Raw genomic sequence first — 27,979 nt, 5'->3', positions numbered from 1 at the left:
TCTTTATGTGAGTGTTTTATTTTATGGATAATTATCAAAAATTGGAAAGAATGCATATGTCCTTCAACTGGAAAATTATTAAATAACTATGATATACCCATAAAAGGAATATTAGTACTGAGCAACTAAAAGGAACCAACAATTGATTCTTGCAAAAATATTAGTGAACCTTAAATGTAGTTTTCTAAGCGAAAGAAGCGAGTCCCCAAAGGCTGTGTGTTGCGTGAGTCCATTGATGGTACATTCTGGGAAGAAATTAGATCAGTGTTTGTTAAGTGTTGTGGGGTTGTGGGGTGCAATTATTTATAAAGGAGTAGCATAGGAGAATATTTGTGATGATGAAACTGTTCTGTATGGAATTGTGGTGGTATACTCATGACGCTACATACTTTTCAAATCCATAAAACCATACACAACAAAAAGTGAATTTTACTTTACGTAAATGTTATGGTTACCTTCAGAGTTCAGATGGACCTCACCCAAAATTTAGTTCAGGTGTGGAGACAGGTGACTCCATGCATACATACCAAGAGGGTATGGTAAGTTTTATTACTTTACATCTTTGAGGTCTCTGTGGAGAGCAGGACAGACTTCTTGGGGAGCTTTGACAGGCCTTGAGACAGCAAGGAAAAAACTGCCTGGGTTTTTAACATGGGATGGGACTGGTGTGCGAGTTTCCTCTGTTTGAGGGCAGGCCTTTGCTTGCCTTGGATCTCCTGCTGGTGCCACAGGAGGGAGTACTCTGGCTTTCTTGTCTGCTTTCCCAGATGAGGGGCACAAGGGAAAAAAGAAAGATGCGAGGTAAAAGATGCCAGATATTTTTTTTTGTCAGGGCATCGGTTAGTATTTCTGAAATTATTTTCTTTGATTTTGAGGGTTGTGTATGTAAGTAAAGATATTGTAAATGACGAGAGCTTGATTGTACTCTTTTGGAGTCACATACATCAGTGTGGACTCATGTGCTAGATAGATGAGCTAGATTAGATAGACAGAGAGAGAGAGAGAGAGAGAGAGAGAGAAAGTAAATAGATAGATATGTGTGTGTACGTGAGTTACTACAGTACGTACATATGTGAACCGATGTTCCTGTATGTATAGACTGAGAGGAGCTAGAAGCAGTGATGGCCCAGTACCAGTGAATGGATCCAGTGCCTAGATGTTGGCTTCTAAATACACTCTCCAATAAGAGGAAGCAGGGCTCCTTGAGAACTGGTTGATTCCAGAATAAGGAAAAATATAAGATGACCCTGGATCATCTTGTGATGCAAGAAAATAGTGAAGGACTCACACTTTTATTTAATTGTTTTTTTATTTTTTAATTTTTTGTTTATTGCAGTAACATTGGTTTATAACACTGTATAAATTTCAGGTGAACATCATTATATTTCTATTTCTGCATACACTACATCATGTTCACCACCCAAATACTAATTACAACCCATCACCACACACATGTGCCTACTCATCCCTTTCGCCCTCCTCCCTCCCCCCTTCCCCTCTGGTAACCACCAATCCAATCTCTGTCTCTATGTGTTTGTTTATTGTTGTTGTTATCTACTACTTAATGAAGGAAATCATAGGGTATTTGACCTTCTCCCTCTGACCTATTTCACTTTGCATAATACCCTCAATGTCCATCCATGTTGTCACAAATGGCTGGATTTCATTGTTTCTTATGGCTGAGTAGTATTCCATTGTGTATATATATAACACATCTTCTTTATCCATTCGTCCCATGATGGGCACTTAGGTTGCTTCCGAGTCTTGGCTATTGTGAATAACGCTGCAATGAACACAGGGGTGCATGTATCTTTACAAATTGGTGTTTTCAAGTTCTTTGGATAAATACCCAGCAGTGGAATAGCTGGATCATATGGTAGTTCTATCCTTGATTTTTTGAGGAATCTCCATACTGTTTTCCATAGTGGCTACACCAGTTTGCACTCCCACCGGCAGTATATGAGAGTTCCCTTCTCTCCACATCCTCTCCAACACATGCTGTTTCCTGTCTTGTTAATTATAGCCATTCTGACGGGCATTAGGTGATATCTCATTGTAGTTTTGATTTGCATTTCCCTGATAGTTAATGATTTTGAACATCTTTTCATGTGTCTGTTGGCCATCTGTATATCTTCTTTGGAGAAATGTCTGTTCAGGTCTTTTGCCCATTTTTTAATTGGGTGGTTAGTTTTTTCATTGTTGAGATGCATCAGTTCTTTGTATATTTTGGAGATGAAGCCCTTATCAGATGTATGGTTTGTAAATATCTTCTCCCAATTGTTAGGTTGTCTTTTCATTTTGTTGATGTTTTCCTTTGCTGTGCAGAAGCTTTTTAGTTTGATGTAGTCCCATTTGTTTATTTTTTCTATTGTTTCTCTTGCCCGGTCAGACGTGGTGTTTGAAAAGATATTGCTAAGACCGATGTCGAAGAGCGTGCTGCCTATGTTTTCTTCTAGAAGTTTCATAGTTTCAGGTCTTACATTCAAATCTTTAATCCATTTGGAGTTAATTTTTGTGTATGGTGTAAGGTAAGGGTCTACTTTCATTTGTTTGCACGTGGCTGTCCGGTTTTCCCAACAGCATTTATTGAAGAGACTTTCTTTTCTCCATTGTATGTTCTTGGCACCTTTGTCAAAGATTAGCTGTCCATAAATGTGTGGGTTTATATCTGGGCTTTCGATTCTATTCCATTGATCTGTGTGTCTGTTTTTGTGCCAGTACCATGCTGTTTTGGTTACTATAGCTTTGTAGTATATTTTGAAATCAGGGAGTGTGATACCTCCAGCTTTGTTCTTTTTTCTCAGGATTCCTTTACTTATTCGGGGTCTTTTGTTCTTCCAAATAAATTTTAGGATTCTTTGTTCTATTTCTGTGAAAAATGTTGTTGGAACTTTGATAGGGATTGCATTGAATCTATAGATGGCTTTAGGAAGTATGGACATCTTAACTGTGTTAATTCTTCCAATCCAAGAGCACGGAATATCTTTCCATTTCTTTGTGTCGTCTTCAATTTCTTTCAGCCATGTTTTATAGTTTTCCGTGTACAGCTCTTTCACCTCTTTGGTTAAGTTTATTCTTAGGTATTTTATTCTTTTTGTTGCAATTGTAAATGGGATGGTATTCTTAATTTCTCTTTCTGCTGCTTCGTTGTTAGTGTTTAGAAATGCAACAGATTTTTGTATGTTGATTTTGTATCCTGCAACTTTACCAAATTTGTTTATTACTTCTAAAAGTTTTCTGGTGGATTCTTTAAGGTTTTCTATATACAAAATCACGTCATCTGCCAATAGTGACAGTTTCACTTCTTCCTTTCCAATTTGGATTCCTTTTATTTCTTTCTCTTGCCTGATTGCTCTGGCTAGGACTTCCAGTACTAAGTTAAACAGGAGTGGTGAGAGTGGGCATCCTTGTCTGGTTCCTGTTCTTAGAGAGATAGCTTTCTGTTTTTCACCATTGAGGATGATATTAGCTGTGAGTTTCTCATATATGATCTTTACTATGTTGAGGTACTTTCCTTCTATACCCATTTTATTCAGAGTTTTTATCATAAATGGATGCTGTATCTTGTCAAATGCTTTCTCTGCATCTATTGAGATGATCATGTGATTTTTATCCTTCATTTTATTAATGTGGTGTATCATGTTGATTGATTTGCGAATGTTAAATCCCTGCATACCTGGAATAAATCCCACTCGATCATGGTGTATAATCTTTTTAACGTATTGTTGTATGCGATTTGCTAGTATTTTGTTGAGGATTTTTGCATCGATGTTCATCAGTGATATTGGCCTGTAATTTTCTTTTTTTGTGTTGTCCTTGTCTGGTTTTGGTATCAGGGTAATGTCGGCTTCATAGAATGAGTTAGGGAGCTTCCCCCTCTCCTCAGTTTTTTGGAAGAGTTTGAGAAGGATTGGTATTAATTGTTCTTTGAATGTTTGGTAGAATTCACCAGGGAAGCCGTCTGATCCTGGACTTTTACTTTTGGGGAGTTTTTTCATTACTGTTTCAATCTCCTTACTGGTGATTGGTCTATTCAAATTCTCTACTTCTTCTTGATCCAGTTTTGGAAGGTTGTATGATTCTAAGAATTTATCCGTTTTTTCCAGATAGTCACATTGGTTGGCATATAGCTGTTCATAGTATTCTCTTATAATCTTTTGTATTTCTGAGGTGTCTCTTGTAATTTCTCCTCTTTCATTTCTGATTTTACCTATTTGTGACTTCTCCCTTTTTTTCTTGGTGAGTCCAGTTAAACATTTGTCAATTTTGTTTATCTTTTCAAAGAACCAGCTCTTGGTTTTATTAATTTTTTCTATTGTTGTTTTGGTCTCTATTTCATTTATTTGTGCTCTGATTTTTATTATTTCCCTTCTTCTACTGATTTTGGGCTTGGTTTGTTCTTTTTTTCCAGTTCCTTTAGGTGCATTGTTAGATTGTTTATTTGAGATTTTTCTTGTTTGTTGAGATACACCTGTATTGCTATAAACTTGCCTCTTAGAACCGCTTTTGCTGTATCCCATAAGTTCTGGCATGTCGTATTTTCATTTTCATTTGTTTCCAGGTATTTTTTGACTTCTTCTTTGATTTCTTCATTGACCCAGTCATTGTTCAGTAGCATTTTGTTTAATCTCCACATATTTGTGGCTTTTCTGAGTTTCTTCCTACAGTTGATTTCTAGTTTCATACTGTTGTGGTCAGAAAAGATGGTTGGTATTATTTCAATCTTATTAAATTTATGGAGACTTGTTTTGTGGCCTAATATGTGATCAGTCCTGGACAATGTTCCATGTGCATTTGAAAAGAATATGTATTCTTCAGTTTTTGGATGGAATGCTCTGTATATATCTACTAGGTCCATCTGTTCTAGTGTATCATTTAAGGCCAATGTTTCCTTATTAATCTTCTGTTTGGATGATCTATCCGTTTGTGTAAGTGGAGTGTTAAAGTCCCCTACTATTATTGTGTTACTGTCTATTTCTGTTATTATGTCTGTTAATAATTGCTTTATATATTTAGGTGCACCTACGTTGGGTGTGTAGATATTTACAAGCGTTATATCCTCTTGTTGGATTGTTCCCTTGATCATTATGTAATGACCTTGTCTCTTTTTAAAGATTTGTTTTAAAGTCTATTTTGTCTGATATGACTACTGCTACCCCAGCTTTCTTTTCATTGCCTTTTGCATGGAGTATCTTTTTCCATCCCTTCACTTTCAGTTTGTGAGTGTCTTTAGGTCTGAAGTGTGTCTCTTGTATGCAGCATATATATGGGTCTTGTTGTTTTATCCAGTCAGCCACCCTATGCCTTTTAATTGGAGCATTTAGTCCATTGACATTTAAAGTAGCTATTGATAAGTATGTACTTACTGCCAATTTTTAACTTTTTTTTCCTCAGTGTTTTAGTAATCCTTCTCTGTTCCTTCCTTCTTCTATACAGAATTGATCGTCTGTTTAGTTTGACCTCTGTCTAACAGCTCTACTCTTTAACTCCCCTCCTCCCTCCTTTTATGTTTTTGATATCATATCTAACCTCATTTTTGTGCATTTGTATCCATTACCCTCTTATCATGGAAATAGATAATTTTTCCTATTTGTGGTCTTCTCCTTTCCCCTTAAATCAGTCCCTTTAACGTTTCTTGTAGCACTGGTTTCTTGGTGACAAACTCCTTTAATTTTTGCTTGTCTGGGAAATTTTTGATCTCTCCTTCCATTTTGAATGATAACCTTGCTGGGTAGAGTATTCTTGGCTGTCAGTTTTTTCCTTTTAGCACTTTAAATATATTGTGCCACTCTCTTCTAGCCTGTAAGGTTTCTGTTGAGAAGTCAGCTGATAACCTTTCGGGGCTTTCTTTGTATGTAACTTGTCTTTCTCTTGTGGCTTTTAGATTTCTCTCTTTATCTTTAATTCTGGACATTTTGATTATGATGTGTCTTGCTGTGGGCCCCTTTTTGGTTTATCTTGTTTGGGGCTCTCTGTGTTTCCTGTACCTGGATGTCTGTTTCCTTCCTTAGGTTAGGGAAGTTTTCATCTATTATTTCTTGAAATAGATTCTCTGCCCCTTTGTCTCGCTCTTCTCCTTCCAGGACACCTATAATGCGGATGTTTGTGCTCTTGATATTGTCCCAGAGGTCCCTTAGACTGCCCTCACTCTTTTTAATTCTTTTCTCTTTTACCTGTTCAGCTTGGGTAATTTCTTCTAGTCTTTCATCCAGCTCACAGATCCGTTCTTCTGTATCCTCTACTCTGCTTTTGAGTCCCTCTAGTGAATTTTTCATTTCCCGTATTGTATTCTTCATTTCTGATTGGTTCTTTTTTATATTCCATTTCTTTGTTGACATTCTGAGTTCATCTATTCTTCTCCCCACATCTGTGAGCATCCTTAACACTCTTTGTTTGAACTCCCTGTCAGATAGGTTACTCATTTGTGTTTCACTTAGTTCCTTTTCTGGAGTTTTGTCCTGTTCCCTTACTTGGAATGTATTCTTTTGCCTCCTCATTTTGCCTCTTTCCCTGTGCTTGTGTCTGCGTATTAGGTAGGTCAGCTACGTCTCCTGCTCTTGGATAGGTAACCTTATGTAAGTGATGGCTTAGGAGGCCTGCTGTGTGCTTCCCTCAGTTCTCAATGTTCCAGGGGTGACCCCATGTGGGCTACGTGTGTCCTTCTCTTGTGGCCTGTTTGCTTTCCCTGTAGGCACCCAGGGAGTCCGAGTTACGCTCCTCGCCTGCTGTTGTAATGCTCAGCTGCTTGTAGTTGTTGTCGGCCCTTCAGTCTCTTTATCAGGTGTGGGGAGCCCCAGCACAGTTGGCTGCAAGTTCTAATACCACATTTGTGTTGCAGTATTTCTTTTAAATGAGTAGGCCCCCAGCATGGCAGGTTGTTAGGCTCTGGGACTTACAATTGCTATAAGCCTCCAGCCTTTAGGTCTCTTGTCAGCTCTCTGAGGATTGCAGCTGGGTGGGGCTGACCTCAGGCACAGGAGCACCCAATTGTTTCAGGCTTTGGAAGGTGGGGCAAATCCCCTATGTGGGTCTTTGAGAAGCACAAGTCTTCTGCAGCTGACAAGCCCTGCCTCCCACAGGCCCACACACACAGTCAACACAGTCCTTCCCTCTGTGTGTGCCTCAACCTCCCAAAGCGGACCCAGTCTCTCCATGGTGGGAGCCCCATACACTCCACCACTGCCCCACACTCCCACCTGCTCCTTGTGCACACCCTGCCCCACTGAAGTCTGCTCAGTTGCCAGGCTGCAGAGAATCCAGTCACCAATCTATGCAGGCCACAAGTTGCCTGAGGGCTTATTGTTGGGTGGGGCCAGTCTCTAGGGTGGGCTGCCCTCCCTGGCTGAATTGGATTAAATCGGTGCTCTAGCGAGTGGGGCTGACCCTGGGCTAGCAGGCCTCAGGGAGAACTCCAATGGCGTCTGTGTCAGCACGCCCACACCAGGCCACAACAATGGCCGCCACCAATGTCCCAGTCCCTGGAGAGGTCTCACCCCTCACCGAGATCCACTCAGGGCCTATCAGGTGAGTCTCTTTTCACCAAAGCACTGTGCACCTTTCTTTCTGGTGATTTTAGGATGCTTTCTGGAACGGGTACGTTTGCGTGCGGGCCCTTTAAGAGCCGGTTTTAATGTCTTTGTGAACCAACTTTTCTGGGGGTGCTCCCCAGTGTTTTAGTAGCAGGCACAGTCAGATATTATGCCGCTGGTGTCGATTGTGCTGGGTCCACAAAATGCCCACAGCGGGGGCGCTCCCCGGCTCAGGGCCCCGCGCCTCCAGGGAGGCTGCGGACCTGTGGGCTGCTCCCAGTGGCCGTGAAGCTGGCGGCTTGTGAAGGTGGCGTTTCTCCTCTCCGGAAGGGAGTCTCTGCCTCTTCCACCTCAGTTAGGATTGTCCGTTGTTGCAGGAGTTCCTCTTATCCAGTTTTCAGTTCTGTCTCAGGGGTAATTTCTCCACGAGTAGTTGTAAATTGGCTGTGTCCACGGGAGGAGGTGAGTTCCGAGTCTGCCTACGCCGCCATCTTGACTTCTCTCCTCTCACACTTTCTTATATTATTATTTGTTGTAAAAAACTTAAAAAGAGGAGAGTGTGTTACTGAGCATGCAAGGGTCAACAGCAGCTCAATGGACAAAACTGATGAGGTCCATGGATTTTTACTATAAACTTTTGATATTTGCTGGTCAGCATATTTTATTGACGAAAATACCTGGTTCAAATTATAAATATTGGCTTTGAATTTCAACTCAATCTCCAGATGGATGATATAAACAAATCATAAAATTCTCTTTATTTTTTTCAATATAAAGGTTTCAAGTGTTTCAGTGTTGCTATAAGGGAAAAAAAAAAGGAAACCAATCGAAAATAAACTTCCAGTTAAGCTGAGAAGAATTGCAAGGGCATATAAATTAAAACCATTGTCCAAAATAATATGTATGCATTACCGAGTCAGCTGTACATAAAGAAACAGAAAAATGGCTACTGAACTTCTGAATTACCCCTCTCATATCTTCTCCCTTTCCATGGCAGATATATATCTTGGCTGGATATCTACCTGTTCAATTTTATTACTGATCTTGCTTTTGCATTTACTTTCACATACCATACCCATGTTTTGTCTTTAAGGGTGTTACCAATTTTTCATATTTTTCTGCTTTGCTCTTACCTTCCTCCTGTAGAGGTTATATTGGATATGTAAGGCTCTGTCTATCCATCCATCTATCTCTGGTCCTTCAGGTTCTTTATAGTAGAATATCCACAAAACAAACAAAGCTTTTATTACATCAACAAACATTGTTGAGCTTCTGCAAAATCTCAGTATCTATTCTACATGCTAGAAATATAGAAAAATAAACCAACCAGAGCAAATCCAAAGCCTCACAGAATTTATGCTCTAGTGGGGGGACAGAGAAACTTAACATTAAACAAATAAATACATGAAATAATTTTAGATGGTGATAAAAGGTATGAAAGAAAGTGGTCAGATAATGCTCTAGAGCAACTAGAGGTGGAGTGGTAAGGAAAGTCCTCTCTAAGTACATGATATTTTGACTAAGACCCAAATGCAGAGCAAGAGAAAGCTACAAGAAGACCTAGAAGAAGAGAGTTACAGGCAGAAGCACATTGCAAATGCAAAACTGAGATGTAGGAACAAGCTTGATGTGTTCAAACACAAGCAAGAAGAATAATGCAAAAATTAAGTTCACTCAATGGAAATTCTTTGGGAGTCTTGTGGGAACCAAGGAAAACTTTAATTATCAAGCATCAGAATTTAAAGAAGCCAGAAAAGATCCAAGGGCGCTTATAGTATAAACATTATGAAATTGTGTGATTTGTTGATTGTTCATATTTCATAACGTATCCATGTTTCATATCCGTCTATATCTAAATCTATATATTGTGATTTTATTCAATATGATGTACCAAATAATATATTAAAGATCAATACATACTATCTGCTGGATGAAATTTTACTATAAACTTAAAAATAAGACAAATGTTTGTCAGCGTATTGTTTCATATCATATGAAGGCATTGTTTAACAGGTCTACTCAGCGGTTATTTAAGGGAATATTCTTTGTTCTACTTGCTGTTTCCTATTGATAAGATCCTAGATTTAATGAAGTTACAGAATGACTCCTGGTAGAAAAGATAGCCCCAAAGTTTATAGTTCTTTGCCCTGAAGGATATTAACCAGTTTTATATTTAATACAGCAAACTTATTCTAACATTCCTTTATTAACTTTCCATAATTATCCAGATCCTCAAATGTTCTTTGAATAAGCCTTACCACCTTTCTGCTTCCCTCATTAATTAATGAGTCCAATGAAATTGTCAATGCATATTCACTTTATATTTGTATAAGAATCATGTTTTTAACTTTTTGATAATTATATTTTGACAGACATATAAACAGTTTTCCAATCAACATGTAGATGTAATATGATAAGGTACAAAATGCAAATAATATATTTTTTTCAGAATTTTTGCTTTCCTTCCTGCCAAGAATTGCTGCATAAATATATATCTAGGCTCGCCTGTAGCAAACTGTATTGTATTGCTATAATGTAAGACTTCTTGCAAGACAAGGATTACATTTGTGACATATTTATACAAGTGTATAGTTTTGAAGGAGAAAACCACTTGATTTAAAAAAATTTAGTTCTAGTTTGTTATTGCAGTTACATCTTATGTAACTATTCCTATTAATATGGTCTTACAAATAAAAATATTCTTTTCCCATATGAGTAAAAAAATCAGAACATAACACTGACTCTTCAAAAATGTATTCCTTTGTGAAAAATTCTAGCATATACAAATTTACTTATGCATCCTTTACAGCAAACTTAGAATTTTCAGTATGTAAATTGTGAGACAACCCAATTATTTTTAACGTGGCTTTTATATTTTTCTCAAGATCTGTATGCAGGAAAATAATGGGTGAGATTGACCACCACCCACATCTCAGTACACACTGATTTTACAGAATTTTAAAAAATGCACTTATATAATCACGACTCCTCCTCACACACACCACGCCAGCACCTTTTCAGAATTTATTTTGGGGTAGGTACGGGTATACAGGAAAGGAAGGCATTTGTTAGAAAAAAGTCTCATAATTACATTGGCAAAAGGATTCATATACAGACTTGAAGACAGAAGTGTAACACACATTTGAGGTATATACGTTTGAGAAGAGATTTCAAATATAGATTTTGAAAACAGGGAAGATCACCATAAGCAATGTAAGCTATAATATACCTGAAAGCAAATTTTGAAAAGTCAGTCTAAATATTTCTTCAGAACAAATGGGAAAATGACATTGAGAACAGTTGCATTTTATATTTTAGAATATGTGATATAAAATTGAGTCTATTCGGAGAGGGCTGATTTTCCTCACCGTGGCATAATTACAAAAAGAAAAAATAGGTCAGTAATTATAAAAAAAGGGAAAATAAACATATGCAAAATGGAAATTAGAGGCTTTTGCAGTAAAATATTTGGAAATATAAAGGAGGAAAAACCTAAGTAACGTTCAACACACCCATGCATCCTCCCATTCGATCAACACATCTAATGAGGAACTGAGTTGAAATACATGTAAAATGAAAAGTTCTGGCTATATATCATCACGAGTAGACTAATAATGTAACTGTGGTATTAGGGTTGATTAAAGGAATTCAACAAATTTTTTTTTCACCAGCAAAAATACTCTGCATCTCTGGTACCATAGATAAAAGTAGGATTCAGGAAGAGACACTCAATAGTTTCCAGCCAGGTAATTAAAAAAAAAGTAGTAATACACTTTTCAAAGGAGAGTTAGAGATATAAAGGAATGCCTTTTGTATGCATTTTCTCTGAAGCAAATTTAAATGAATTTACCATCATTTCCTTGAGAATCAATAGGAGTCTCAACAAGTGTTCTGTTAAGTCCGGGAAAGTGATTGGCAAGTAGATGCAGTAACCATTAACATGCATAAATTGCCACTGTATTGTAAGATGGCTTCTGAACTACTCTTAATAATGTTTACTCACTACAGTTCTCCTTAGTCTGTCTTCATGATTCAAGTGAATTGTGTACATTTTTTCTTTCTTTTTTTTTTTTTGCTGAGGAAGATTGGCCCTGAGCTAACGTCTGTGCCCATCTTCCTCTACTTTATATGTGGGACACCACCACAGCATGGCTTGATAGGTGGTGAGTATGTCCGTGCCTGGGATTTGAACCCGCAAACCATGGGCCCCTGAAGCAGAGCGTGCGAACTTAACCACTACCCCACCAGGCCATCCTCAGAATTTTTACAGCAGGGATGGAAGAGGGAGACAGTAGTTGATGAACACATTCAAAAAAAATAAACATGGAACCAAGCTTGCCTACCTCTATCCTGCTGTTTATGCTCCAGGACAGAATAATTTGCCCTATATATTCATGCTTCTCATTAAGAGAAAGGTGGCTTTGGAGATAAAACATTAGTAGCTCTATATTACAGTGGTAAAACATTTGTAGCTCTACTGAATCTTGATTCAGATGTATGAGTCACTCTCTGCTTTTCCAATTCTAAAGAGAACTAGAAGAGAAGATTGTGTCTTACTTACAGTATCATCCTAACATGATGGAATTAACTCTAAGTTGGCTTCATTCTGTGATCACATACTTTATAGCACTATCCCCAACACGTGTAGACACATAAGCCCTCTCCTGCACGTTGGAGGAAATTCAGTTTCAGTTCAGTTTCTCATTCATCTCTGTAGGACCAAGGTGGCATTTGAGAAAAGCCATGGGGAGGAGGAAACTATTGCTTATAGATCGTTTCTGAAAAATAAAAACAAAGGAGAGTGAAATCTAACTTTTATTGGATTAATAATTTATCTTATTTAGGGATACAGTTTTAATAAATCACATCATATGGCTGGGTCATATGATGACCCAACAAGATGTTATGTTTGATTCAGAATGTTTTAAACATAATATGTAGTCATTATTTAAACTCTAAATTTTATTTGTTGTGCGCATTGTCTCTCTCTCTCTCTCTTTTTTTTTTGTGAGGAAGACCAGCCCTGAGCTAACATCCAATGCCAATCCTCCTTTTTTTTTTTTTTTTGCTGAAGAAGACTGGCACGGGCTAACATCCATGCCCATCTTCCTCCAATTTATATGAGATGCCGCCACAGCATGGCTTAACAAGCAGTGCGTTGATGCGCACCCGGGATACGAACCGGAGAACCCCAGGCCGCCGCAGCGGAGCGCGTGCACTTAACTGCTTGCGCCACCGGGCCGGCCCAAGATTCTCTCTTTTTCAAAGGGTAAAAAATTATCTGCAAGAAAAGATTCCAGTAAACAGCCTAAACATGTTTTAGTTTTTAATCCAAAAGCCCAAGGTAGCTATTCTCCAAAAAAACTTGGAGATTTTTGTCTATAAAAATATATTTGATATTTATTTCATTGTGTCTAAAAATGATTGTAAAAGCTCTCAAGGATCTTTACCAAACTTAATTTTTCTTCCCCATCCCCTAAAAGCCTAACTGCCCGCACTTAGGGAAAGAGCAATACAAACTCCTTATTGTAGAATACGGGAAAGATTCATTATCTAAAAATTATGTCATGCAAACATGCTATGAAAATACAAGTTGACAAGAAGTTCAGATTTATCCTCAATGTAGTAGAAGTACCTATGTAATTCTGGTACAAAAATGATTTCTAAACTATTACACTAAAATAGCAATGTACAAGTAAATGAGGGATCTCCTCACAGCTAACTTCCTGTGGAGCCTCACGGGTGCACACAGACTAGTGTGTGACTTTAACAATCAAGGAAAAATGAATCTCACTGTCTTTTCAAACACTTTATTTATTCAAATAACAGAAATGGTGCCTGACAGCTTGAAATTGTGTGGTTTCTTTTTAGCTGGTTCAACTGACTCACTCTGATTGAAGGAAATTTCCCCTTGATACTAAGAGTAGGGGCCGCCCTGTGGCCTAGTGGTTAAGTTTGGCACATTCCACTTCAGGGACCAGGTTCAGTTCCTGGGTGTGGACCTACACCACTCGGCGGTAGCCATGCTGTGGTGGCGACCCACATATAAAATAGAGGAAGATTGGCACAGATGTTAGCTCAGGGAGAATCCTACTCAAGCAAAAAGAGGAAGATTGGAAACAGGTGTTAGTTCAGGGCGAATCTTCCTCAGCAAAAAGAAAAGAGTAAATTATTCTTAGTTTCATGCTACCATACCTGACAACTGTACCCACTGCCATTTTTTAATAGTAGCCATGGCTTCTTGGGGTCAAGAGAGAGACCTCATGACTGGAAGAATCTTCTGGTATTTCATGGATCACACATCATTCAGCATATGCCATGCCATGCTCAGTTTATATCCTGGCTCCAAGAGGAAGACCTTCATACGAGATTTATAGGCTCCAATATTACATAGTTCCCATTTTCACTCCAGTAACAACAGAGGCACCAGGAGAGGTTTCTGCTGCTTTTTCGTCCATGAGATTTGTTCTTGTGCCTTCATATCCTAAGATTTACAACACTATCAATACACTAAGCGTTAATTATCCAAATATCCTCACTGACATTTTATGTGTCAGTGAGGATTCAGAGTTCCCATAACAGGAATTTGAAAATAAGATTTTCTGAATCAGTGAATTGTGTTAAACACACACAACCAAAAATAGAAAAATCTTTAGGCAAAAGTATTTCCATTTGAGAGTGTTCTGTTTTGAGATGTCAGAGTCCTAGCAGAGAATGAGAGAAGTAGAGGATTATACTTTTGTTTGAATAACAAGACCCTTTATAATTAATATTAATGCTGATAACCTCTGCAACTAAAACATAGAAATACCCCTCAACATTGACCAGCTGGCAAAGTTAGGCAGAAATTATAAGTCATTCTTCCTTCTCAGGCTTCCCTTCTTCCATCCCCACCCAGACCCATCTGTCACACATTTTAATGCATTGGCCCCAGTGCCTTTCCACTTGAAATGTGTCCTCTGGCACTCCATCCAGATCCCGTTGTCTATACCTACCTTTGCTGACCCAATAGGCTCACAATTTCCTTGTGATTCCCAGAACACCAGGCCCTACTAAAATATTTCACTTTAGATCTGCCCTCGTCCATACTACCTATGCTGAATTCTTCAATTCCCTGCTTTCTATACTTCTATTATTTATTTTCGGTCCTAAAGAAAAGAGTTCTGTATTTTGTTTTGTCAGAATCTATTAATTCCAAACTTGTTTTTCAGTAGTCTGCCACAAGATATTCTCTCTTGGGTTTTCTGTAAACTCTAAGGAGGCATGTGAAGGAAACAGTCCTGGAAAAGGAAAGAGGTGGTTGCTAAGACAGGTGGTGAGATGCAGAGGAGGTTTTATGGAAATGTCTAAGAGAGAGTTCTCTACCTAGCCAATAAAAGATACACACATACACCCTTGAATACCTCACAAGAGAAATCTTCGTGCAATTAGAATTTTACTAGGAAGCCAACAAAAAAGCAATTTATTCCACATAAACTGAATTTTATTTATATATATTGATATGTTGGTTCAAGATACCAAAATATACCAAAAGTGAGATTGAGTTCAGTTACCTTTAACAAAAATGAGTAAAGGACCACAAAGAGGCTCCACAATAAAACAGACTGCAAATAACATATTCAAGCATGATTCTTTCATAAGCTTTTAATAGTCAGTGTATGTGATGGTACCTTGTATATTTTATTCTAAATATAACTTTTTGATATCACAATCACTATTAGATTTATCTTGTTACTATAATTTTAAATATTCCTTTTATATTAATTTCAATATTCATCAGATTTCTGTCTTCATTATTCATTAAATAATAAAATGACAGCCTTTAGAGATGAAAACCCGCCTTCATCCAGTGCATGCTGATAGAGCAAAAGGAAAATGAAAGAGGGCCAGAAAGGGTACAGATGTCATCTTGACTAGAATGTTAATATGTTAGGCTTCCACATGCTACTTTGTCAGACAGAGGAAAATGGTACTGGTGTTTCAAGAGGTTGCAACATAATATGCCATATACAGCTGGCTGAAGGGAAAAGGGAGGAAAGAATTATGATTAGGAGAGTTTAGACATGAATACAAATTGCCTACTATGGAGAGAGACTGCATTTCTTCTGGTATTTGATTTTAAGTTGGGTAACTTTGGAAATGAATACTAAAGATTGTTTTGGATATTCTTCAGAATGTCACTACGGTAACAAAACCATGTAACATTGATTATCAACTGCTAATATCTGTTAGCAATAGAAAACTACACAGTGTTCTTTATATGTACCCAAAATATTAGAAGGCACAGCTAAGTATAGAATAGTGTGATTCATATGAAGAAGGCCGTGGAAATTTTCACTAGGTGCAAATTGAATTTATTGTTCTTCCAGAGTATCCTCTGTAGCTATGATCTTTAGGATTAGACTACAAAAGTAAATATGCCCAAAGAAATCTTGAGTTTTTCACTTATAATTAATTGAAATGACATTTGAGTTAAATTTCAGATTTAAAATTCAGATTTACTTATATAATAAAATTTATATTTAAGTTTATAGTTCAATGGAGTTTAGAGAAGTATACAGTAATTTAACCACCACCACCACAATCAAGATACAGATTTTTTGCATCATCCTGGCAAATAGTCATCTGCTCCTTTGTGGTCTTTCCTCCCACCACTCCCATCCCTTGGCAAACAATGATTTGCTTTTTGTCCCAATATATATATTTTTCAGAACATTATATAAATTGAAACATACACTATATGGCTTTTGTGTCTCTCTTCTATCACTTAGCATGATGATTTTGAGATTTAGACATGTTCTATATGTCAGTGCTTCATTCTTTTTATGGTCAGTGGTATTTTGTCATATGAGTGTACCACAATTTGTTTATCCATTCACTAATTGACAGAATTTAGGGTTGTCTCCACTTTGGGACAATTGTGAATAAAGCAGCTAATAAACATTTGTGTACAGATCATTGTGGGAACATACATTTCATTTCTATTAGGTAATTACCTAAAAGTGTGTTTGTTGAGTCACATGGTGAGCAAATACTTAACATTGTAGGAAACTATCACACTCTTTTATATAGGAGCTGTACCATTTTGCATTCTCACTAGAAACAATGCATGAGTTCTCGTTGCTCATCATCATCATCACCAGCATTTTGTGATTTCTTCTCTCTTTTCTTTTTTCTCCTCCTCCTCCTTCTCCTTCTCTCTCCTCCTCCTCGCCACTGCAGTAGACGTAAAGCAGCATCTCATTATGGTTGTTATTTGCATGTCACTCAAGAGCGATGATGTTGAACATCTTTTCATATGCTTATCTGCCACCCATATACATTCTTTTGGTAAAATGTCTTTCGAGTAACTTGCCCATTTTTAAATTAGGTTTTCTATCTTATTATTACTCTGTATTGAGTTATTTATATATTCTCAGTAGACAATTTTCAGTTGTCTGAAATAATACACAATCAGTTGGAATCTGTGAAGCTTTCCGATACCTTCAGACTTTAACAATGTTTTGAAAGAACTGCTTCCAAATTAAAGATTAAATCAAGTTTGCTACCCAATCACAAGTGACATACCCCAAGACAGTTCTGCATTTTTCTAGCTTGTGACTCTGGATATTTTCTTAACACTCTTTATGCCTAATATTATTTGTCTGTGAAGTGTGGAAACAGTTGCACCTATTTCACTAGTCTGTTTTAAGGATGAAATGTGTTAGTGTGCGTAAAAAGTTTAGATGTTGACTGCCACAATCATACTAAATAAATAATAACATTATTATCAATATCACTATCACAGCCTTTAGCACCCATAAGTCCTCATTTTAAGAATAGACTTCTTTTGTTGGGGGAGAAGGGAAAAGAGTGGTTGGTAGTGACTAGCGACAGTGCTTTAGTGCAAAATTACCCGTGTCTCTGATACTAAGCTCTGCCTATTTTCTGCTCTCTCTCTCTAAAGCAATAACTGGGTGTCAATATGCTTTGTTTTCTGTTTTCTTCAAAGGTGCTGCCATTCTATTCATTACTTGTATTTTCCTACCACTAAGATTGGGAAGCAGAAGTAGTCTTCTTCAATTCCTCCACCCTCACACTTTTTTGCAGCCCTTATGGCAAGCAAATAAAGCTCCCTTCCAGTAGTGGTTTTGTGGCTAATTGGACCAAGCATGATAAGTTACAAAACTAAGACATTTTTAAAAAGTCATGATGCTAGTCTATAACTCGGACTTTCCTATTAAGATAATAGGAAGAAAATACTGAAAATTTCAACAATTCACTTATATTCCTGATGGTGGTGTTCACCAAACTCTCTAAACTACAGTCAGGGTTGCCCTTTTCACAGACAAACATCCCATTCCTATTAGATAACTTGTGATTCTAATTCCTTTTTTTTTTTTTTTTTAATCAAATCATGGTTTAGAAAGCTGGATAAAATAGTGTGTCCTTTACCTAAATAGGCTAGTCTACAGTTCTGAAGTACTATGGACTAGGGATACCCATTTAGTGGAAATTGTTCCTCATAATTGACCAATTCCTTTAAGTGAGTCTTACAAATGGGATTCTCACACCACTAGGCAGTAACAGGCCACAGAAAGTCAAAGGCATCTTCTAAAAATAATGAGAATAGGAGCCATTCTGGGGAGAAGAGGAAGGATTTCTGACTTGGGCATGCATCTAGTTGACATTTTGAATCTAAGTCTTTGTCCAACTGTTAGAGGACAATATTCCTTCAGTCTTATATGAAATGTCTTTCTAATAGAATACTCATTTTATGGAAAAGGAACTCAATTGACGCGTTATCACCTTGCTCTTATCTAGATCATTCTACAAACAGCTTTGAAATTCATTTATGTTCCTAAAGGCTTTAGGCACCTTCTGTGGCAACCATTGATGAATTTTCAGTCAGAGCAAAATAAGAGGCAAAGGAGATTACACATACATTTTTTCCTTGATATTCTCACAATGTCTTGAGCAAAAAGAAGTATGTGAAGGAGAGAAGGAATAGGAAGAGGTAAATAATTGTCAGAAAAATTAGGCATAAAACAGATTAAAAGCAACCTATGGAGAAAGACACTAATTATACTTTTAATTTTCCAAGAGCATTTTTACATAGAAAATTATGTATATTTTATATATATACATATAACAAATTACATATGGAAAATATAATTTCAAAAGTCAATGTATTTTTGATATTTTTCTTAAGGTACTCAATGCTAAATTTTATCATTTACATGTTGCCATCTACGTCACAAAGTAGGGAGCAAATATTGCAGTTTTCCTTCAGTCTTATAATACAGGCAAGCAAGCTTTAGGCTTATTCTCTCCTTTTCTTTCAAGTTCTATAGAAAATTTTACATAAAAAAAAAAAATCTTAGTTACCAGTGAGCCTGATTCCCACCTGCAGAGCATTTAGTGATTTCTTCAATCTATACAGCAGTAACTCAGAAGCAGAAAACATATTTTTTAGCCTAGTACCAAGTATTCAGAAGTATTTACCTCATACCTACCTATTCATAAAACTTGAAAGGGGATGCTTTATGTCTTGAAACAGAAGTGCTGAATAATGACTTGTGGGATCAAATACAGCCCTGGATGATCAGCCCTCCCTTTTGGACCCCAGGAACACCTGAAAAACATTGGTTATTGTGGTTCAGACACTATTCTACTTGATGTTAAGTGAGCGCTAAACTTCCTTTTCTTTCCTGCAGCCTTTTATAATTTTGTCAGTAATTTGAGCGCTGCTTTCAAAATAGGAGAGGTTAAAAGAGTTAGTTATAATGGAAAAAAGAATGCAGTTAATATTTTCAGCATTTTTAAAGGTAGCACATATTTCAGTTCATATTGAAATTCTACATTCAGACCTTTACAAAAGTCTTTCAGAATATATTTCATGATGAGTCTACAATGTAAGGTTTAAAAGCATTTATCCACAAAAAAATCTTTTAGTAAAAGAAGCTGTATTTAGCATAATAAGGCACTTAGTATCTATCCACTTTTACTGACTCTCGCCTTGTTAGTCCAGTGGCCTCATGGTGCATTTTTCTTAGTTTCCTTCTAAGAATTATTTTAAGGTATGGAAAGCATATAATTCAGAGTAAAGTTAGACATTAGGATCAAAAATAGCTATAATTATGGTGACAAAACTTTATGTTTGTTTATTTAGATTAATATGAAATTAGTACATTTCTTCTACACAAAAATTTGCATATTAAAATTATTCTAATATATAGGAATGTAAAAATAAACACAGAAATTTATAGATCTTATTCATGTTGACTTCAGGGAATGCATATAAATTTTAGCGCCGTGAGAAAAATTAAAGAAAAACAACTGTCATTTGTGTATACCCAGGAAATGCATCTGTGGTTTTAACTCTAGTAGAAGTAATACTGGGCCAGCCCCAGTGGCCTAGTGGTTAAGTTCTGCGCAATCTGTGTTGGTGGTCTGTGTTCCGTTCCCGGGCGCAGACTTACGCCATTTGTCTGTCAGTGGCCAGGCTGTGGTGGCAGCTCACGTACAAAAAGAGGAAGATTGGCAGAGGATGTTAGCTCAGGGTGAATCTTCCCCAGCAAAAAAAAAAAAGATAGCACAGATCATGTAATATAGCAATCTAAAACATAACAGAAATTGTATCTGATTAAGCATCCATAAAAACACTTCCTTAAATTGTCTATAAATTAGGATAAAATAATGTGTTAAAATCTTAGTTGTAAATAATCTATAAATTTTCTGATCAAATGTCCAATAAATGTGTATAGTATAAAATGTGTGAAAATTTTAATGTGATTTAAAACTGAGAATTCTGCTATACTTATCCATTTCTAAAGGAGTCACTCTGTATTTTTGACAAAATTTTATCATGAACAGAAGAAAGTGTTCCTGTATTATTTAAGTACACTTTATAAGAAGATAACAAAGAACACCAGGAATGTTAAAATATGGTAATCAAAAATGGTCATCTTTATTTGTGATGTTACATTGTATCTAAAATGTGACTGACACTTTACCCATCTATCTCTCTCTCTCTCTCGCTGTATCTATATATATATAGTAAACAAAATACAAACACACATATATATGCATTCTGATTTTATAGAAAAATAAAGTGATGCTTAGAAAAGTTTATATGTGTAGTACAGTTAATTACTGGTAAAGAAATCACTGGAATCTAGACCTCCATACCTATGATACTATGATTTATAATACGAAAAATATACTTGGTCTTCATTCCTCTTTCTGGAACAGAGCTTCTAAAACCCTAGGAATTTCCTAAGTTAAATTGTTTATTAAATAAGTGAATAAATGAACTGATTGTCACTTCCACTCTACTGTGTATATTTAAATGTTGACAGTATTCTACATTATATGTTAGTTATACTTAGAGTCAAACTATGCATTATTGTTTCAATTGTGGGTTAAATCATTACAAATACATAATTATTTTGGAACAATAGAGAAAACTATGTAATTTATTTTGTTCTTAAACTTGATACTTTGTATTAATGATTTTCTTAGTTAGTATTTATCAAAAACACTACTCATGTAAGCTTAAAGATATTAGAAGCAGAAAGCCAATGTTCAAATTAAACACTATTCTTTGAAATTGTGTTATATTCTCTTTCAATTGTGCAAATGCAAATTATGCACTCTGAAAAATTAAACAAAATTTAATCTTGTCTGGCTAAGTAAAAGACTGATAAATGTAGTATGCAGCATCTGTTTTCATGCTCTCACTGCTTATCAAGCAGTATATACATTTATATGTATTTTCTTACAGAGTTATATATGCAAAAACATGCAGGGTAAACTTTTGGGCAATTCAAGTGATTTTTCAAGTTTTTTTTTTTTTTACTGTAAGTGAATTTCACTTAATGTACTAGGTTTCCTGTAAAAACTAACCTCTACATATATGCAATTCTATTTTTTTCTGAATTATGACAATGATAAGGCCAAGAATTTGGCAAAGCTTAAAGAAAGATTGCTCTATATTGGCCTTAAAAATGCAAATTTCCTTGAAACAAAATGTGCTTGTTTTAGATGAAAAATAAAGCCACGGCATGAGAAATTTAGAATAGATAATGCTATACAAATGGAAGATATTATTAAGCAGTAACACTTTGAATTACATATTTATTAATGTTGTACCTAAATAAAACCTGTTTGGCAAGGTTATTTACGTAGAAAACGTTTACTCTATTTCAAATTCTTCTTATATTGTACAACAGGCAGTGGATATAATTGTATAGATCATACCCTCTATTGAAACATTCATGGTTCCTATTTCTCATCATTTTCTTAAGGTCACTCTCTTTATTTCTTTATCATCATATTCTTTGTCCTATAATCCTTTCTATATTCCTGCAGCCAAAAACAACTTAAAGTCACCTACTTTCATATCAAGAACAAATTCGTGGTCTTTTCCTTTATGCTTCCAATTCAAGCCCATGGTCTATGGCATGCCACATTTATAACCAAATGTTTGTTTCAAGCAACTAATATAATCACGAAAAAAAGAATGTAATTCCTAAATGAATTTATCCAACTTCCTCAGTAACCTTCTTCCATATTCCAAAACTACAGTAACAGGCTGCCATGGTAAATAGTAAAGGAGAAAATGTAATAGCAGTAATAATAATTATAATAAAGTTCATTTAAATTTTCTTTATTGCTGGATTTGTTCCAGGTATGCTGTTTTTATTAACTTATTTGATCTTCACATGTATTATTGGTTAAAATATAATTCCAATTCTGTAGATACTGTTGTGTAGAGAAAGTGTAGCTCCAAATCTCTTCTCATAGTGCCTGTGCTGTACTGCCCTTTCCATGCAGTGCTCACTGTCTTGTTTTAGTGGTCCATTTGGGAGTGAGAGTTAGAGGATGACACGGTATGATTGGCATCTATAACTGGGGGGAGAAATGAGAGAAGAACAGAGAAATAAGACACAGAATACAAATGGGGAATTCAGTAGACACTGTATCTATGAAACGACCCAGGTTTCAAGTTTCTCTTTTAATATTTGACTTAAACATATGTTAGCTATTTGTAAACTATTTGGAGAAGTAACTATACCTTTTATAATTTATATAGCATCAGCTTTTTAAAATCACAGAATATGTTAAATGAAATATTCATTTAATAGAATAACATTGATTTGTAAATAATGTCCATTATAGGAATCGCAATCTGAAAAATAAAATACTCTATCAGAAATGAACTAGCTTTCTCTGTAGGTATCTTCTTTTCAATCAGGAGCCCAAAACAGAAATTTCCATTCTGCACTGGTACTTTCTTTTCTATCATATTTATTCCTTCCCTACAGGCAGCTGCCCCTTCTTTCCCTCTGGCAAACATATGCAGACACAGGCAGACACACACACACACACACACACACACACACACACACACACACACACAACCCAAAGTGCAGTTTATTAGGGGTTGCTCACCTCTCTCTCCATTCTTAAATAATTTTAGCCATGCTCAAGTTTTTAGTTATCTCAATTCCTCAAATTAAGTCAAACGTGTCTTTGCACGCTCTGGAATACCTATATGGAAATAGTGCAGCTTTGGGGCTGAGAGAACCTAATTCTCACGACTGCCTCCTCATAAATTTACTGAACCCTTGTCACGTTGTTTATAATAGACCTGTTGACGTTAGTCTCCCACAGTTGATTGATTAAAAGAAGAGGAATGATGAAATAAAATTTACAAATAGTCAAATTAACATTATATATGGAATGAAAATAGACAGTACATTTTAGTTTCTTTGCAGTTTATTAGCTTGCCTAATTTTAACTTTATATAGTTGCCTGACTTAAGAACCAACCATCCTAGTTATAGCCGATATATCACATTACACTGTTCTACCTAAAAAATTTCACTCTGATATGCCCTTAGTTGAGAGTGCACATGTGAAATATACCAATCCCTAAGAAGCCTGTTCTATGAATCTCTCGAGAGGCAAAGACTTCTGTGTTGAATTTTCCAGAAATGTTCATAGAGACCCTCTTGGAGAGACGTGGTGTCTATTGCTTATGGTCAGTACACTTACTTGGCATGTTAGCCTAACAAACACAAATATTCTCAGCAGGCTCTTCTCTCATTTGTTTTAACTAGGGATGTAAGGCTGCATTCACAAAAGATGGCAATTGTTTTAATGATGACATGTATTTTGTTCGATAAGCACAAATCAAGTGTTTGGTGATTGACTGTGATAGTTTGCCCTCAAAAAACACATGTAAAATGTTACATTTAAACGCAATGGCTGTTTCATAGCTTGTGAAGTAAAATTGCTATAACTTCAATTCTCTTATTCAACATCTATCGGTTTTGTTTTCTTGAGACTAAGCACAACCTGAGAACGGATAACGTTCCTTATGAGCGTTTGGACTGAAGTATTATAATATCAAAATATGGTAGATAAAGTCACTTCTCTTAGTTTGCAAATGTTCATAAAATATTATTTTACACAGCAGTGCACACTTGAGACTTTTCATACTCACAAAGGATCAAAAGCCCAAATTGATTTTCATTATCAACCCTCAAAAGAAATAAATTAGTGATAAATGCAGTTAATACTAAAAATTACTCGACCTAGCTGATTTTTAAATGAAATCAGAATGTGTGTGAAATCTTACCTCCCATTTTTTTCTAGTATATATTTAAAATATTTGTATACTGAAACAATTATCTATGAAATGTTTTAATTAACGTTGCTTCATAGTATTTTGTTTGAAATAATAGTTGTTGGGGGAAAACAGGTAAGGTACGTTAACAGAATCTAGAGTTTAAACTCTTAATTTTGAAAGTCTCATAGATGATAGACAGTAGTTTATAGAAATGTTGAGAGACATTAAAAGTTAAGGAATTAAAATGCAAATGGGAAAAATGATACAAAGCTCAAAATATTAATTTATTTGTTAATAAATTAAAATTAAAAGACATGAATATAGTGAAATATTTAGCTTGAGTCAAGTATATTATTTTATTTTCACAAACCATAGTTATCCTCTCTGGAAATATTATTGATTATAGATTTTTATAGTTCAGCAATATTATTTATTTAGTATGCATATTTCCACAATTCAGGGAACTTTTTGAAATTACTTTTTCTTCACTTTCTCTTTCAGAATCACAAGAAATATATATGAAAAACAACTCAATGCTAATATAACAACAAGGTTACAAATCTAAACATATATGTCAGAATAGAAAAGTTACAGTTCTCATGGTAGCATTATATCATTAACATTATACAGCCTGCACAATAAAATACGTATTTAGAAACCTAACTGGTAATTTAAAATACCACGTTATATATATATTAAATGAGGATAAGTTAACATCCCTAGGAGAACCTTAATTTATCTAGTTTTGTATTGATATGTCTTAAATAATGTTTGCTATTAGAAGGTTCCAGTGTAAAGCTGTAGTCTCTCTATACTTGAATTCTTTTGCCCTTTCTCTCTGTGCATGCATTCACTATAAAACTGAGTACGAAGAGTTGAAAATATGTTGAGATGATATGTTTTATACATTACATTATTAGCCTCAGCATTTTTTCTAGGCTAATGCTCTACTATTACCATATTTTATGATAATATGAGAACTCTACATCTGATAGAAAAACAAATTAGATGGAAAGCCATACCATTAGAGTATCCAGATGCAAAGCTTCCATTCTTGAATTCTAAGTAAAATATTTATGAACTTATTTAAATAATAATGAGATAGAATACACACAGTGTCATCGTTTAAGAATTATGCCACATATGCAATACCAGAGGGACTCCTCATCATAGGAAACCTAGGTTTCCAGCTAAGAACCAGACTCCATGTTGCACAGTTCCGTCCTGGTTATTCAATTGCAAGAGCACATTGAAATAGATCCACCTAACTTCTGATTTAAAGTGTTTATTATACAAAACCTTTTGATATGCCACCTTATATGAAAATGTATATATAAACATATACATGTGTACCATTATATTTCAAAACTTAGGGGATTCTTATAAATCTAATCATAATAAAGTTAACTTATATTGTCATTTCTAACATAAAAGGATTATATGTAAGCTTTCTCCTACATAAATCTGCAACTGTAAACTAAATTAAATTTATAGAGATATATGTATCTTTGAACAGCTTTTAATTAGAAAATGTTCGGATTTTTAGGTTCTAAAGATATCTTGAATGCGTGCGATTGGAGATAACAAAGTCACATTTCTTGGGCCCAGCCTGGTGGCATAGTGGTTAGGTTTGCATGCTCTGCTTTAGTGGCCCAGGGCTCGTGGGTTCAGATCCCGGGCACGGACCTATATGCTGTTCATCAAGCCATGGTGTTGCAGCATCCCATGTACAAAATAGAGGAAGATTGGTGCAGATGTCAGCTCAGGGACTATTTTACTCACATACACACAAAATAGAATGCATAAAAAAAAGTCACATTTTCTTTTTCAGTGGAATTAGGATTGAAGCTCTCAGATATTTTATTTCTTAGCCAACACCAGTTGAATTGGACATAAATATGCCTACCGTTTTGTGTTCCTTCTTTTCTTCTTCACACTAAATTATCAGGAGCATAAAAAGTTGTATGTTTCACTTTTTTTGACAGAGTGAATAACAATTTTATTGAAGAAAGCCAAAAGGTAGGATACTCTCTCTTATGTGTCTCAGTTCCATTTACTGGAAATATTCAAATACATAAGAGAATTTATTAAACACTGTTGCTGTCTTTGCACATTATTAACAATTCTGAGTGAGGTCAGAAACACAAAAGGATCAATCCAATCCTTAACTTATATTTTATTTGGAAATTGTACAGTCTACTAACAAAAACTTGAGTAAGTAAGCAAAAAACAAACTGGATTATTTCTCATTAAAAGAGAAAGAAATCGGAAGTATAAAGATTTCAGTATCTATGAGGTCTTGATTTACAGTCAGTAGCATGTAAGTTCCTGAAAAGTTAATTTGTGTCTTATTTAAAATAATACCTAGCATTAGGTATTATTCCCCATCGGTACTCAGTGAATGCTGTTGTATGAAAATATGTGCCATAAAAGTAATCAAGTATTTCTATAATACTTTGTAAGCTGCCATGTAAGTAGATTGATTATTATTATATAATAAGTTGCCCTTGAAAATGCTTTTCAAAATCCAGTAAAGATATTTAGCTCTAATCTGTGTATATAGTTGAATTTCTTAGATATTAAGCGTTGATGCCACCATTGCTAATACTAGGGTACAAAAGTCTTCCATCGCAACCTCTATGGCCAAGCTCCTGTTGAATTGTGTATTAGTTCCTTAATGCTGCTGTAACCAATTACCAGAATCATAGTGGTCTAAAACAACAGAAATTTATTATCTTATAGATCAGGATGTCAGAAGTCTAGAATGAGTCAGCAGGCCTGTGTTCCTTCTGTCCTCTACGGAACAATCTGTTCCCTTGCCTTTTCCAACTTCTAGAGGTTGCCTGCATTTCTTGGCTGGTGGTCCCCTCTATTTTCAAAGCCAGCAGTGTGGCATCATCAGTCTCTCTCTCTTTCTCTCTGACCTCTGCTTCTGTCTGCACATCTCCTACTCTCCATCTACTTTTGTCCTCATATTGCCTTTTCCGCCTCTGACCCTCCTGCTTCCCTCTTATAAGAATTCTTGTGATTACCTGGATAATCCAGGATAATCTTCTCAAGATCCTTAATTTAATCATGTCTGCAAAGCCCCCTTTGCCGTATAAGATAACATATTCACATATACCAGGGATTAGGATGTGGATAACTTTGTGGTGCCATTATTTAGCTTTCAACAGATGGAAAGTGTCAAAAAACAAAAACAAAAAACTGACAGAGTAGGAAAGATAGGTGAATTTGGGTGTCTATTTGATGGGATTCTTCATCTTGGTGACAATATTCTTATTTCTGAATTATAATTTCTACATGACAGAATAAGAAAATATGCACATTGATAAAGTCCATCGACCTTGACAAATATTTTGAAAGTTAGGTAAGTCTAGGTAGATTGACTGACAGAAAATCATGACATAATATTTCTACTTAAAATATAGACATTATTTTTGGAGTCTTGTAATTTGGGATGTTTCCTAATTGTACTGAGTTACTATTTCAAAACAAAAAACATAAAATGATGACTCTCATATGGATATAAAATGAACGTATGTTAAAGATTTGAATTAACTCATTGTTAATGAAGAAACCAGAGAATCATTGTATCCAACTCAAAGGAGAATCAAAGAATCACAAATGTATATGGAGTTAAGGAATGTTCAAATAAAGTACAAATGAAAATGGAACTAGCTTTGTAAACAAGATGGAGGAGGGAAATAAATTGAACCTCCATCAGAGGGAATGCATATGATATTTATAAATGTGAAATATTTACATTGCTATCAGTTATCTACAATTCACAGAGCTGTAAAAGAGCTCAAATACAATGATTATTGAGAATC

At 35.6% G+C, this 27,979-nt stretch overlaps 1 long non-coding RNA gene across 11 annotated transcripts in view; it reads left to right on the top strand.

The window, feature by feature from the left end:
- The first annotated feature begins 7,401 nt into the window (after window positions 1–7,401).
- The window catches only part of LOC131393918 (uncharacterized), a 121,528-nt gene continuing 100,950 nt past the window's right edge, over window positions 7,402–27,979 (top strand). For 9 of the 11 annotated variants that reach the window (XR_009216007.1, XR_009216010.1, XR_009216013.1 and 6 more), the window contains exons 1-2: window positions 7,402–7,524; window positions 26,132–26,165. This is a non-coding gene — a long non-coding RNA (uncharacterized LOC131393918). The remainder of the gene's footprint in view (window positions 7,525–26,131; window positions 26,166–27,979) is intronic. The other 2 variants (XR_009216012.1, XR_009216009.1) reach the window with 1 other exon arrangement.

Source organism: Diceros bicornis, chromosome 29, assembly GCF_020826845.1.
Source record: "Diceros bicornis minor isolate mBicDic1 chromosome 29, mDicBic1.mat.cur, whole genome shotgun sequence".
Lineage (NCBI taxonomy): Eukaryota > Metazoa > Chordata > Mammalia > Perissodactyla > Rhinocerotidae > Diceros > Diceros bicornis.
The sequence above is the reverse complement of the archived record's forward strand: the minus strand, read 5'-3'. Positions and strand labels throughout refer to the sequence as shown.